Here is an 11532-nt window from a genome sequence, read left to right as displayed (position 1 = left end):
TGTGAAGGTTAGTGTATTTTCTGTAGGGAAGCTAATGATCCATAATGTATGACATTCCTGGGAGTGTGTAAACTTTATTTCTGTATTACCATAGCATTTTTATATGTTCTCTATAGTTATGTACTTGAAAATGTATAAATTGACCAATCCGACCCATTTGGGCAAACTCGATACAAAATGTGATGTAATTCTTCACTGGATCAGTATGAAACTTTGCACACACAATGTTTTCTTGCATTTCAAAGATGATGGAACATAAAATAGAAAACGCATGTTTTTTTTGTTTGTATTATCTTTTACTAGATCTAATGTGTTAATTTCACATTTCCACAAACGTCAAAGTGTTTCCTTTCAAATGGTATCAATAATATGCATAGCCTTGCTTCCTGAGCTACAGGTAGTTAGATTGGAGTATGTAATTTTATGCAAAATTGAAAAAAAGGGTCTGATCATTATTAATAGATTAGCCATGCCCAGTAGGCGGGTACCAGCAAGGTAATTAGAGGACACAAGGGAGCAGCAATTTGTTCGTTGGCAGGTCAGTCATAGTCTTTTAGGGCCTTTTTAACAGCTGCCCCAAAATGTACACTATACATTTTAACATCTTGAAAAAGGTCATAAAACTAGGGACAGCTGACAATTAAAAGCCTGTGTTGGACAGTTGAATCAAAGGCAATAAAAAGGTCTCTCAGTCTAGGACACCATGGAGGTGCCAGCTCAGCTGTACTTACAGGGCTCAAGGGCCGCCCCGTGATGGAAGAACACGGAAGTCAAGGGCATTGTATTCGGTTACCCTGTGAGGAATGTACATAGTCAAAGGGCACAGCATTTAGCCGCCGCATGGAGGGCCACGTGTGTGGTAAATGTTTCTGCAGCATGGCTGTAGGGTCGCTGGGGCCCACAATGGGCGCTGAGTGAGGTGCAAGAAGCTGAAGGTGGTCTCCTGACCATAGCTGAAGGAGTGAAGGAGTGGGGCGTGCTGACCATGGCTGTTGGGTGGCTCTCCTACCACAACTGAAGGAGATTACTCCTGTGCTGGTGGGAAGGGGCTCCATAAACTGGGGGAGGCTTGGATCTTAAGGCATGACTTGCCTGGGCCCCAGAGACAAGTCAGGTGGTTCCCCAGGTGCGAGGGCCAAATGGTCTTCCAGCCCAGGAAGCGGGTAGACCCCCAGAACTGGAGACAGCAGGACTCTCAGGTCAGGGAATGGTGGGTCCCCCAGGCCAGGGGCTGAGGGCTAGCAGGGTATGAATCTCAGGGCCTGACAGGGGACTTAGAATTTACTACTAAGGTTTAGAACCAAGTATGGCAGGAGACTGTGAACTAAGCTGAGCAGGGAACTTGGCGCCTGGCGCTAGGACAGGTGACTGGGCTCTGGCTGTGGCTTGGGGCTGCAAACTTGCTAGAGGCATGGACTCAGAGCCTAGCAGAACAGGAGACACAGGGTGTAGAACCAGGGTAGGAGGTTTGGTGTGTAGCACTAAGGGAGCTGACTGTTTGCCGACTGAGGCTGGGGGCTGCAGACCAACTGAGGGCAGAGGCTGCGGACCTGGTGGGAAAAACAACCCAAAGCCTGGTGGAAACTGAATCTGAGAGGGAGAATGACCCTGAACCTGACAGGTAAACTGGCTCTGGACCTAACAGGGAAACTGGCTCTGGACCTGACAGGGAAACTGGCTCTGGACCTGACAGGGAAACTGGCTCTGGACCTGACTGGGAAACTGGCTCTGGACCTGACAGGGAAACTGGCTCTGGACCTGACAGGGAAACTGGCTCTGGACCTGACAGGGAAACTGGCTCTGGACCTAACAGGGAAACTGGCTCTGGACCAAACAGGGAAACTGGCTCTGGACCTAACAGGGAAACTGGCTCTGGACCTGACAGAGAAACTGGCTCTGGACCTGACAGGGAAACTGGCTCTGGACCTGACAAGGAAACTGGCTTTGGACCTGACAAGGATACAGACACTGGAGCTGACAGGGAGAACGACTCTGAACCTGGCAGGGAAACTGATTCTGGACCTGACAGGGAAAACCACGGAGTGCTAGGAGAGCGTTAAGAGCTCTGGGCCTACTCCAGGAACTGGTAACACTGAGCCTAGCCGGACAGCCACCTGATGACCCACCTGGGCTAGGGACTGAGGGCCGACTAGTGCAGCTGGACATTGAGGACCTAGTGCTTGGGACTGAAGGCCTAGGAGGGCTGAGGACTGAGAACCTAGCATCAGCAACTTGTGGCCTAGCAGGGCAGGAGGCTGAAAGTCTAGCGGGCTAGGGAGCTGCAGGCTGACTATGTTTGAAGACAGTGAGCCTAGCGCAGTGAACTCTGGGCTTGATAGGGCAGGAGCCTAAACCTGGTGGGCTAGGCAACTGGCTACCAACTAAGGCAGAGGGCTGAGATCTGAGCAGGGCAGGAGACAGCAGACCTGAAAACAGGGCAGCTAACTTATAGCCTAGCATGGCAGGGGGCTCTAAGCCTGGCGGGATAGGAAGCTGCATACCCAATAAGGTAGGAGACCCGATCCGTACAGGGCAGGAGACTGTAGACCTGCAGATGGGGCAGCTAACTTTGGGCCTAGTAGTGTCAATTTCCCTCTCTTCATCAGATTAGCCACACCCAGTAGGCGGGCACCAGCAAGGTAATTAGAGAACACAGGGTTTTATTTTTTTTATTTTTTACCTTTATTTAACTAGGCAAGTCAGTTAAGAACAAATTCTTATTTACAATGACGGACTACCCCGGCCAAACCTGGACGACGGTGGGCCAATTGTGCGCCGCCCTATGGGACTCCCAATTACAGCCGGATGTGATACAGCCTGGATCCGAACCAGGGACTGTAGTGACGCCTCTTGCATTGAGATGCAGTGCCTTAGACTGCTGGGCAGGTTAATCATGGTCTGTAAGGGCGTGGTCTGGGACATATTTAATATTCATATGACTTTGGCTACATTACTTACTCGATTTAGATCCTATTGGAGCAAAGTGCCTCTTGTCCGCTTAAACCTGTTTTGGGTTCTGTTTCTTGATTTCGTTCCTGGTTGTACACCTCAAATATTTCTCATATCGTATAAATTAGACATTTCTGAGACAAAGGTCTAGTTCTATTTAATTCAGTGCCTGATCAGCTGATCAGAGCTGCTGATTTTAAAATACATAATTATTAGGGCTGTCAAACGATAACTCACTGTCCTTTTTTTTAACTTACAGGATTTGCTGTAATTTAAAGGACAATTCTGCCACTTTTCCACATTATATTATTTATCTCCAGCCCCAAACCAGTATTTACATTTGCAAAAACGACGCATGTGTCACGTCCTGACCAGTAATAGGGGTTATTTGTTTTATGTGATTCGGGCTGGTTGTGTTAGTTGTAGGGTGTTTGATTTAGTATTCCGGGTTTTGGGCACTGTTCTATGTTTATGTATTTCTATGTTCAATCTAGTTCTTTGTATTTCTATGTTTAGTTAATTGGGGGTTGAACCCTCAATTGGAGGCAGGTGTTTTCTCGTTGCTTCTGAGGTTTCTATAAATAGGTATGTGTTTGTTTTAGTATTTGTGGGAGATTGTGCTGTGTAGCTCTGTGCCTTACCGGCCTGTTATTTGTCGTTGTGTTTTTTGTGTACGTATTTATTTTGGTTTACCTTCTTTGTCCGTTTAAATAAAAGAAGATGAGTGCACATTTCCCCGCTGGGTCTTGGTCCACTTTAACCTACGGCAACCCTGACAGCATGTCTAAGTTATGTCAAAAAAATATAACATTCAAAAGTTCTACCCAATGACATCATCAAAAGTTTTAATATTTTAAAAACATTGATTTTCAAACACTATTACATTTGCGGTGATGAGGGGAGAAGCATTTTTTTAGGACCTTTCTTCGTATCTTTTTAACCACACATCATAGAAACCAATGGCATCAGTTCAGCTAAACCTAGAGTACGGCAAAGTGAGGTCGCGTTGGGGTGGACGTTGAAGCTCATTTACTGCATTTCTACACAATTTAAAAACTCTAAAATGCTATTTGGAGAACTGCAACAACAATAAAATGACCCCAGCCATTAATTATCACCGCAATATTAGGTTTAAAGGTCTGTAGAACAGCGTATACAATGTCAACCACTACTCAACCTCTTCATAAATGTACTCATTTACTTGTGGAACAGCGCATACAGTGCAACATGAAATAGATGCATAATACACGCTATTAAGTCACAAGGTCAACTTCAAATGCTGACATCTATGTGAAAGTCACCGGTGTGTAAAACAGCTTTTTTATTTATTTACTCCTTATTTTAACAGGTAAGTTGACTGAGAACACATTGTCATTTACAGCAACGACCTGGGGAATAGTTACAGGGAGAGGAGGGGGATGAATGAGCCAATTGTAAGCTGGGGATGATTAGGTGGCCATGATGGTATGAGGGCCAGATTGGGAATTTAGCTAGGACACCAGGGTTAACACCCCTACACTTACGATTAGTGCCATGGGATCTTTAGTGATCACAGAGAGTCAGGACACCCGTTTAACTTCCCTTCTGAAAGACGGCACCCTACACAGGGCAATGTCCCCAATCACTGTCCTGGGGGGAAAGATTGCCTCCTACTGGCCACACCTGGCCACACCTGGTCTCCCATCCAGGGACCGACCAGGACCAACCCATCTTAGCAGAGGCAAGCCAGCAGTGGGATGCAGGGTGGTATGCTGCAGGCCACGAATGCAAACTTACTTAGGCCTACAATCGACAAAAACGCATAAAGAAAAACAAACTCAACCAAAGAATGATGAAAATCATGAAATACATAAGGAAAATCTACACATGCCTTTTTAAAAGGAGCTTTACATGTCACTTTGTCAAACCTATCCCACTGGGCACAGATGTTAATTCAATGTCTATTCCACATTGGTTCAATGTAATTTCATTGAAACAACGTTGATTCAACCAGTGTGTGCCCAGTGGGTATGTATTTTGGTTAGTCAAATGTTCTCTGATTTGCGCTTCATTCAGAGATGTTCCTCCTAATGTGTGCACCAGACCCAGCACCAGGATAAAGTAACTAAAGTGGGAGTATCAGAACAATGGACAGTTAAGCAAGGCCATTTAGGTCATGAATATAGACTACATAATAGATAGGGTAATTCACCTATTGCAAACAGCCTATGTGAATGCAGCCGTACACACAGCTGTCTTACAAAAATAACGCAAACTAAATGCTGTTAGTAGCAGCCTAGTTATTCATGCATGCAAACAAAAATACTGAATAGCAGGTTGGCTTAGAATAACGACACAACTGTGAATGCGAACAAATTAATAGGAACAGTACAAAACAGCGGTACCGAGTAGGCCTAGTAAACTAAATATCAGATTGATAAAGGTAGGACCCAATCTATATTTAGGATAATTACATTAACAGTAAACAAACACAGTAAACAAAAGGTGAATGGAGATCCAAATAACCAAAACATAAACTACAGCATACTACAGTGAGATGCAGCCATGCACAGCTGTCTTGCCAAACAAATAGGCCTATAGGACAGCTTCAAACATGGAAAATAATGCCGCTGATGAGTACAAGCAACACGTTGTGATATGGCACAATACACTTCTCTGGATACAATTCTACCCACATAATCAATTAAGCAATGCCAGCCTGCCATAAACATGTTTCCAGTTCCATTTACAACCACGAAAATCAATAGGCTACCAAGAAAACCATAATAGAATTGATCTATTTCTATGATAAAACATATCCAGTGCATTCAGAAAGTATTCATACCCCTTAACTTATTCCACGTGTTGTTGTGTTACAGCCTGGATTCAAAATGTCTCACCCTTCTACACACAATACATCATAAGGACAAAGTGAAAACATGTCTAGACATTTTTGCAAATGTATTGAAAATGAAAAGCTGAAACATCTAATTTACATAAGTATTCACACCCATTTGCTATGGACCCTCCAAAATAAGCTAAGGTGCATCCAATTTCCATTGATAATCCTTGAGATGTCACTACAAATTGATTGGAGTCCACCTGTGGCCAATTTAATTGTTTGGACATGATTTAGAAAGAAACACCTGTCTATATACGGTCCTACAGTGGACAGTGCATGTCAGAGCACAAACTATACCATGAAGTCCAAGGAAATGTGGCAGATATCTGTGGAAGGGTATAAAACAATTTCTAGAGTGTTGAAAGTGTCCAAGAGCACAGTGGTCTCCATCATTAGGAAATTAAAAAAAATATGGAACTACCTGGACTCTACATAGAGCTGGCCATCTGACCAAACTGACCAAACTGAACAACCGGGCAAGAAGGACTTTGGTCAGGGAAGTGACCAAAAACCCAATGGCCACTGACAGAACTACAGAGTTCCTTGGCTAAGGTGGGAGAACCTGCCAGAAGGAAAACAGTCTCTATAGCACTTCACCAAACTTGGCTTTATGGTAGAGTGGCCAGACGGAAGCCACTCCTCAGTAAAAGGCACACGACAGCCCGCTTGGAGTTTGCCAAAATGCACCTAAAGGACTCTCAGACCATGAAAAACAAGATTCTCTGGTCTGATGAAACTAAGATTGAACTCTTTAGCCTGAATACCAAGCGTCACGTCTGGAGGAAACCTTGCACCATCCCTACGGTGAAGCATGGGTGGCAGCATCATGCTGTGAGGATGTTTTTCAGCGGCTGGGACTAGGAGACTAGTCAGGATCGAGGGAAATATGAATAGAGCAAAATACAGAGAGATCCTTGATGAAAACCTTGCTCCAGAGCGCTCAGGACCTCAGACTGGAGCGAAGGTTCACCTTCCAACAGGACAACAACCCTAAGCAGACAGCCAAGACAATGCAGGAGTGGTTTTGGGACATGTCTCTGAATGTCCTTGAGTGGCCCAGCCAGAGCCCAGACTTGAACCCTATCGAACATCTCTGGAGAGACCTGAAAATAGCTGTGCAGCGACGCTCCCCATCCAACCTGACAGAGTTTGAGAGGATCTGCAGAGAAGAATGGGAGAAACTCCCCAAATACAAGTGTGCCAAGTTTGTAGCATCATACCCAAGAAGACTCGAGGCTGTAATCGCTGCCAAAGGTGCTTCAACATAGTACTGAGTAAAGGGTCTGAACACTTACGTAAATAAAATCTGTTTTTTATTTTGAAATCATTTTTATTTATTTTTTTCCACAAAATGTAGAAAAAGTCAAGAGGTCTGAATAGTTTCCGAATACACTGTATACCCAGGGTTGTTATTTGGGTTCTTGCATTGGAATTATATTGAATGGTGCTTATATCCTGCTACACCACAATAAACATAACAGTTCAAATGCCACCACCATTGAGTGCTTTTGATCAAGAAGTGACAGGTGGGCGTGAAATCTCCACTGCGCTCTATTAACACCATGGACAGCGCCCTACACACTAAAGCAAAGCCGATGATGTCATGACGTGGCCCTTTCTGGGTGTAGATCGTGGCTTCCCCCTCTCTCACTCTCTCCTACACCCAGGTTTGGTTGTCTCAGGTCATAAATTCCTGGCGGAGACTCTCTTCCCCTTTTCATGGAGAGAGAGAGAGACCACAGAGTGAACAAAGGATTTCACGTGGCCAAACTCCTAAATCCCCAAAATGGGAAAATGAAACTATATGTCCACTTGTGAGAATGTGGGAAGGGTCATTGGACACTTAAGGGACAGTTATGTTGAGTGTGTTTCATTTGGTGACCTCACAAAGGACAGGAAACACAACTATATCTCTGAACGTGTACATTTGTCAATTATGGTGTTTGCATCTAATTCTTGTATAAAATGAATGAGTAAGATGAAACTATTTGTGAAATGATGTAATGTGATGTTAACCTTTTAAATTTTGAGAGAATTGTATTCCCTGTAAAGTTTAACTAGTCAGCGGCCACGCCCCCTTGAGCACAGACATGATCTGGCGTCATGGAACCACCTCTTCTACTGTTACGAATACAAGCCCCTCCTAAGAAAATCCACTCCAGACTAAGCAAACCCACAGCGTGAGCTGTGATTGCGAATAGTTAAGACCACAAAAACCTCAGTGTAAGCTAAGGTTGCAATGGTTGTTGAATTCCTAACCATACCACGTGGAGTATTGGCTACATGGCTGGAAATGGTTCAACTCTGAGACTATCGATCCCTACAGAATAAGAGCAAATCTTAGATATGAAGTACTAGTCTGCAGCTAGAAATTACTTAAACCGAGGACGAGAATACAGACAACCGCCTAAACATCTATTCTATGAGAACATTTCTGAATGGTACTCTGAAGTATCCATTCTAACCACGAAATACTTTGATCTTCAAGGAAACAGAAAGAGAGAGAGAGACACTCGGATGAACTCTCCAGCAGACGGACCAGATTCCAACAGAGAAGACAACAATGATATACACCGTAAATATGTACTTGCAATTATTCTCGAATGAGCGGCCGTTCATGTGCGAAGGATTAGCATTTCAATGTACAGTCGTGGCCAAAAGTTTGGAGAATGACACAAATATTAATCTCCACAAAGTTTGCTGCTTCAGTGTCTTTAGATATTTTTGTCAGATGTTACTATGGAAAACTGAAGTACAATTACAAGCATTTCATACGTGTCAAAGGCTTTTATTGACAATTACATGAAGTTGATGCAAAGAGTCAATATTTGCAGTGTTGACCCTTCTTTTTCAAGACCTCTGCAATCTGCCCTGGCATGCTGTCAATGAACTTCTGGGCCACATCCTGACTAATGGCAGCCCATTCTTGCATAATCAATGCTTGGAGTTTGTCAGAATTTGGGGTTTTTTGTTTGTCCACCCATCTCTTGAGGATTGACCACAAGTTCTCAATGGGATTAAGGTCTGGGGAGTTTCCTGGCCATGGACCCAAAATATTGATGTTTTATTCCCTGAGCCACTTAATTATCACTTTTGCCTTATGGCAAGGTGCTCCATCATTCTGGAAAAGGCATTGTTCATGAGATAAAACTGTTCCTGGATGGTTGGGAGAAGTTGCTCTCGGAGGATGTGTTGGTACCATTCTTTATTTATGGCTGTGTTCTTAGGCAAAATTGTGAGTGAGCCCACTCCCTTGGCTGAGAAGCAACCCCATACATGAATGGTCTCAGGATGCTTTACTGTTGGCATGACACAGGACTGATGGTAGTGCTCACCTTGTCTTCTCTCTGGACAAGCTTTTTTCCGGATACCCCAGTCCTCAGCATTCCAATCCCTGTACCTTTTGCAGAATATCAGTCTGTCCCTGATGTTTTTCCTGGAGAGAAGTGGCTTCTTTGCTGCCCTTCTTGACACCAGGCCATCCTCAAAAAGTATTCGCCTCACTGTGCGTGCAGATGCACTCGCACCTGCCTGCTGCCATTCCTGAGCAAGCTCTGGTACTGCTGGTGCCCCGATCCCGCAGCTGAATCAACTTTAGGAGACGGTCCTGGCGCTTGCTGGACTTTCTTGGGTGCCCTGAAGCTTTCTTCACAACAATTGAACCGCTCTCCTTGAAGTTCTTGATGAGCCGATAAATGGTTGATTTAGGTGCAATCTTACTGGCAGCAATATCCTTGCCTGTGAAGCCCTTTTTGTGCAAAGCAATGATGACGGCACGTGTTTCCTTGCAGTTAACCATGATTGACAGAGGAAGAACAAAGATTCCAAGCACCACCCTCCTTTTGAAGCTTCCAGTCTGTTATTCGGACTCAATCAGCATGACAGAGTGATCTCCAGCCTTGTCCTCGTCAACACTCACACCTGTGTTAACGAGAGAATCACTGACATGATGTGAGCTGGTCCTTTTGTGGCAGGGCTGAAATGCAGTGGAAATGTTTTTGGGGGATTCAGTTCATTTGCATGGCAAAGAGGGCCTTTGCAATTAATTTCAATTCATCTGATCACTCTTCATAACATTCTGGAGTATATGCAAATTGCCATCATACAAACTGAGGCATCAGACTTTGTGAAAATTAATATTTGTGTCATTCTCAAAACTTTTGCCACGACTGTATATAATTATTGACTGTGTAATGAATCCATGTCTTCCCCACTCTTTCTCAGTCCACACCCCCTTCCCTTTGTCCACCAAGCCGTCATATCGGTTTAGCCCGCTAGGGAATCTTCCCTATCAGTGTTAGTAACCAATATCTACTGTTTGTTTGTTTATGCATTTCTTTGATTATTTAGTTAGTAAATAAATGATTAAGCCAATTGGTGTATGGATGATTTATAGTAAAGGCTGGGTTCCAACAATTTACAACGTTCAGATGAGACTGACGTGAGGTAAAGAACAATTCATAAACAGAAGACTAATTGATGAGATATTAACATTTCTGAAGAGTTATATTCGGAAAATTATAACTTTGTAATCTGAAGATTTTCCGTGGTGCCCTGACTTCCTAGTTAATTCAATTTACATGATTAGTTTAATCACGTAATAATAATTACAGAGAATTTATTTGATAAAATAACAGTCTTCACCTTTAATGACGCCAAAGACACGACAATGGCTAAGGACATCATTTTGCCATTCCATACCCTACATTTTTGCTGAAATGACACCACTGGCTGTGCCACCAAGATTTTGATCAAAACCAACCAGCTAGATTGTTTCCTCCCTTTTCAGAAGAGTTCCAGCCCCCTTGATGCTTTGTGGAACTTTCATTTCATTCTCCCCGAAATCTTCTTGTAAGATCTCCCTCAAATTCCAGTTGGATTAGTTGAGCTTTCCTGGTTTAGCATGCTTCTTCTGTGCTGACTGAACACGTTTGTAAAAGTGGAAAATGAGTTCTCGCATGTAGCTGAGGATGCCTCACTCCTTTCATTTTGAAAATTGTGGGATGTGTGTGTGGCATTGTTGGGTATGGTGCTAAACACCTTGGCAAGTTCCTTGTCGTTTCAGAGAGTATATTCCATCATAGACAGAAAAAGTCCACTGACCCCCTCCCCTCTTGACTCTATCGCGTCCAATGTCCCCCCTTGATGATGACCACAATCGCAGACAAATACATGTGGTTTCTTGCCAGCTGCCCATCATTAACAAAAGTTGACAGGGATTTTCCCATAGGACTTCGAACTTGTTTTTCTTTCCACATTGCAATGCATTTCAAACAAAACAACAGCACACTAAACAAAAACATGAACAAAGACAGGGGTGGGCTCAAGGAAGGGAAAGAGTGTGATGTATCTGTGTTTGGGAGGGTAGGGTTGGGGTTTTGGATACAAACCTGATTTAGGGTAAGGGGCGGGTTAGGGGTAAGGATGCAAATCCAGTTTAGGGTAAGGTAACAGTTTGGGTTGGGTGGTGATCAGTATGGTGCAGAGGGGTTGTGTCTCTATAGTGTGTGTGGGGGGGGGGGGGGGGGGGGGGGCTTATGGGTAGGCCTTGACAAAGATGTGGGGCTTTAGGAGGAACTGAAAGATGGTGATGGAGTCAGTCATGGATGGCTGGACGGAGGGTGCTTGGATCTGGGGATGACAAGGTGGCCTTCTGTGGTGGAATGGTGGGCTTGTGTGGGTTGGTAGGGGAGAAGAAGGTC

The sequence above is a fragment of the Salmo salar genome, chromosome 03, assembly GCF_965601325.2.
Source record: "Salmo salar chromosome 03, fSalSal1, whole genome shotgun sequence".
Classification (NCBI taxonomy): Eukaryota; Metazoa; Chordata; class Actinopteri; order Salmoniformes; family Salmonidae; genus Salmo; species Salmo salar.
This window is presented reverse-complemented; position numbering follows the sequence as displayed.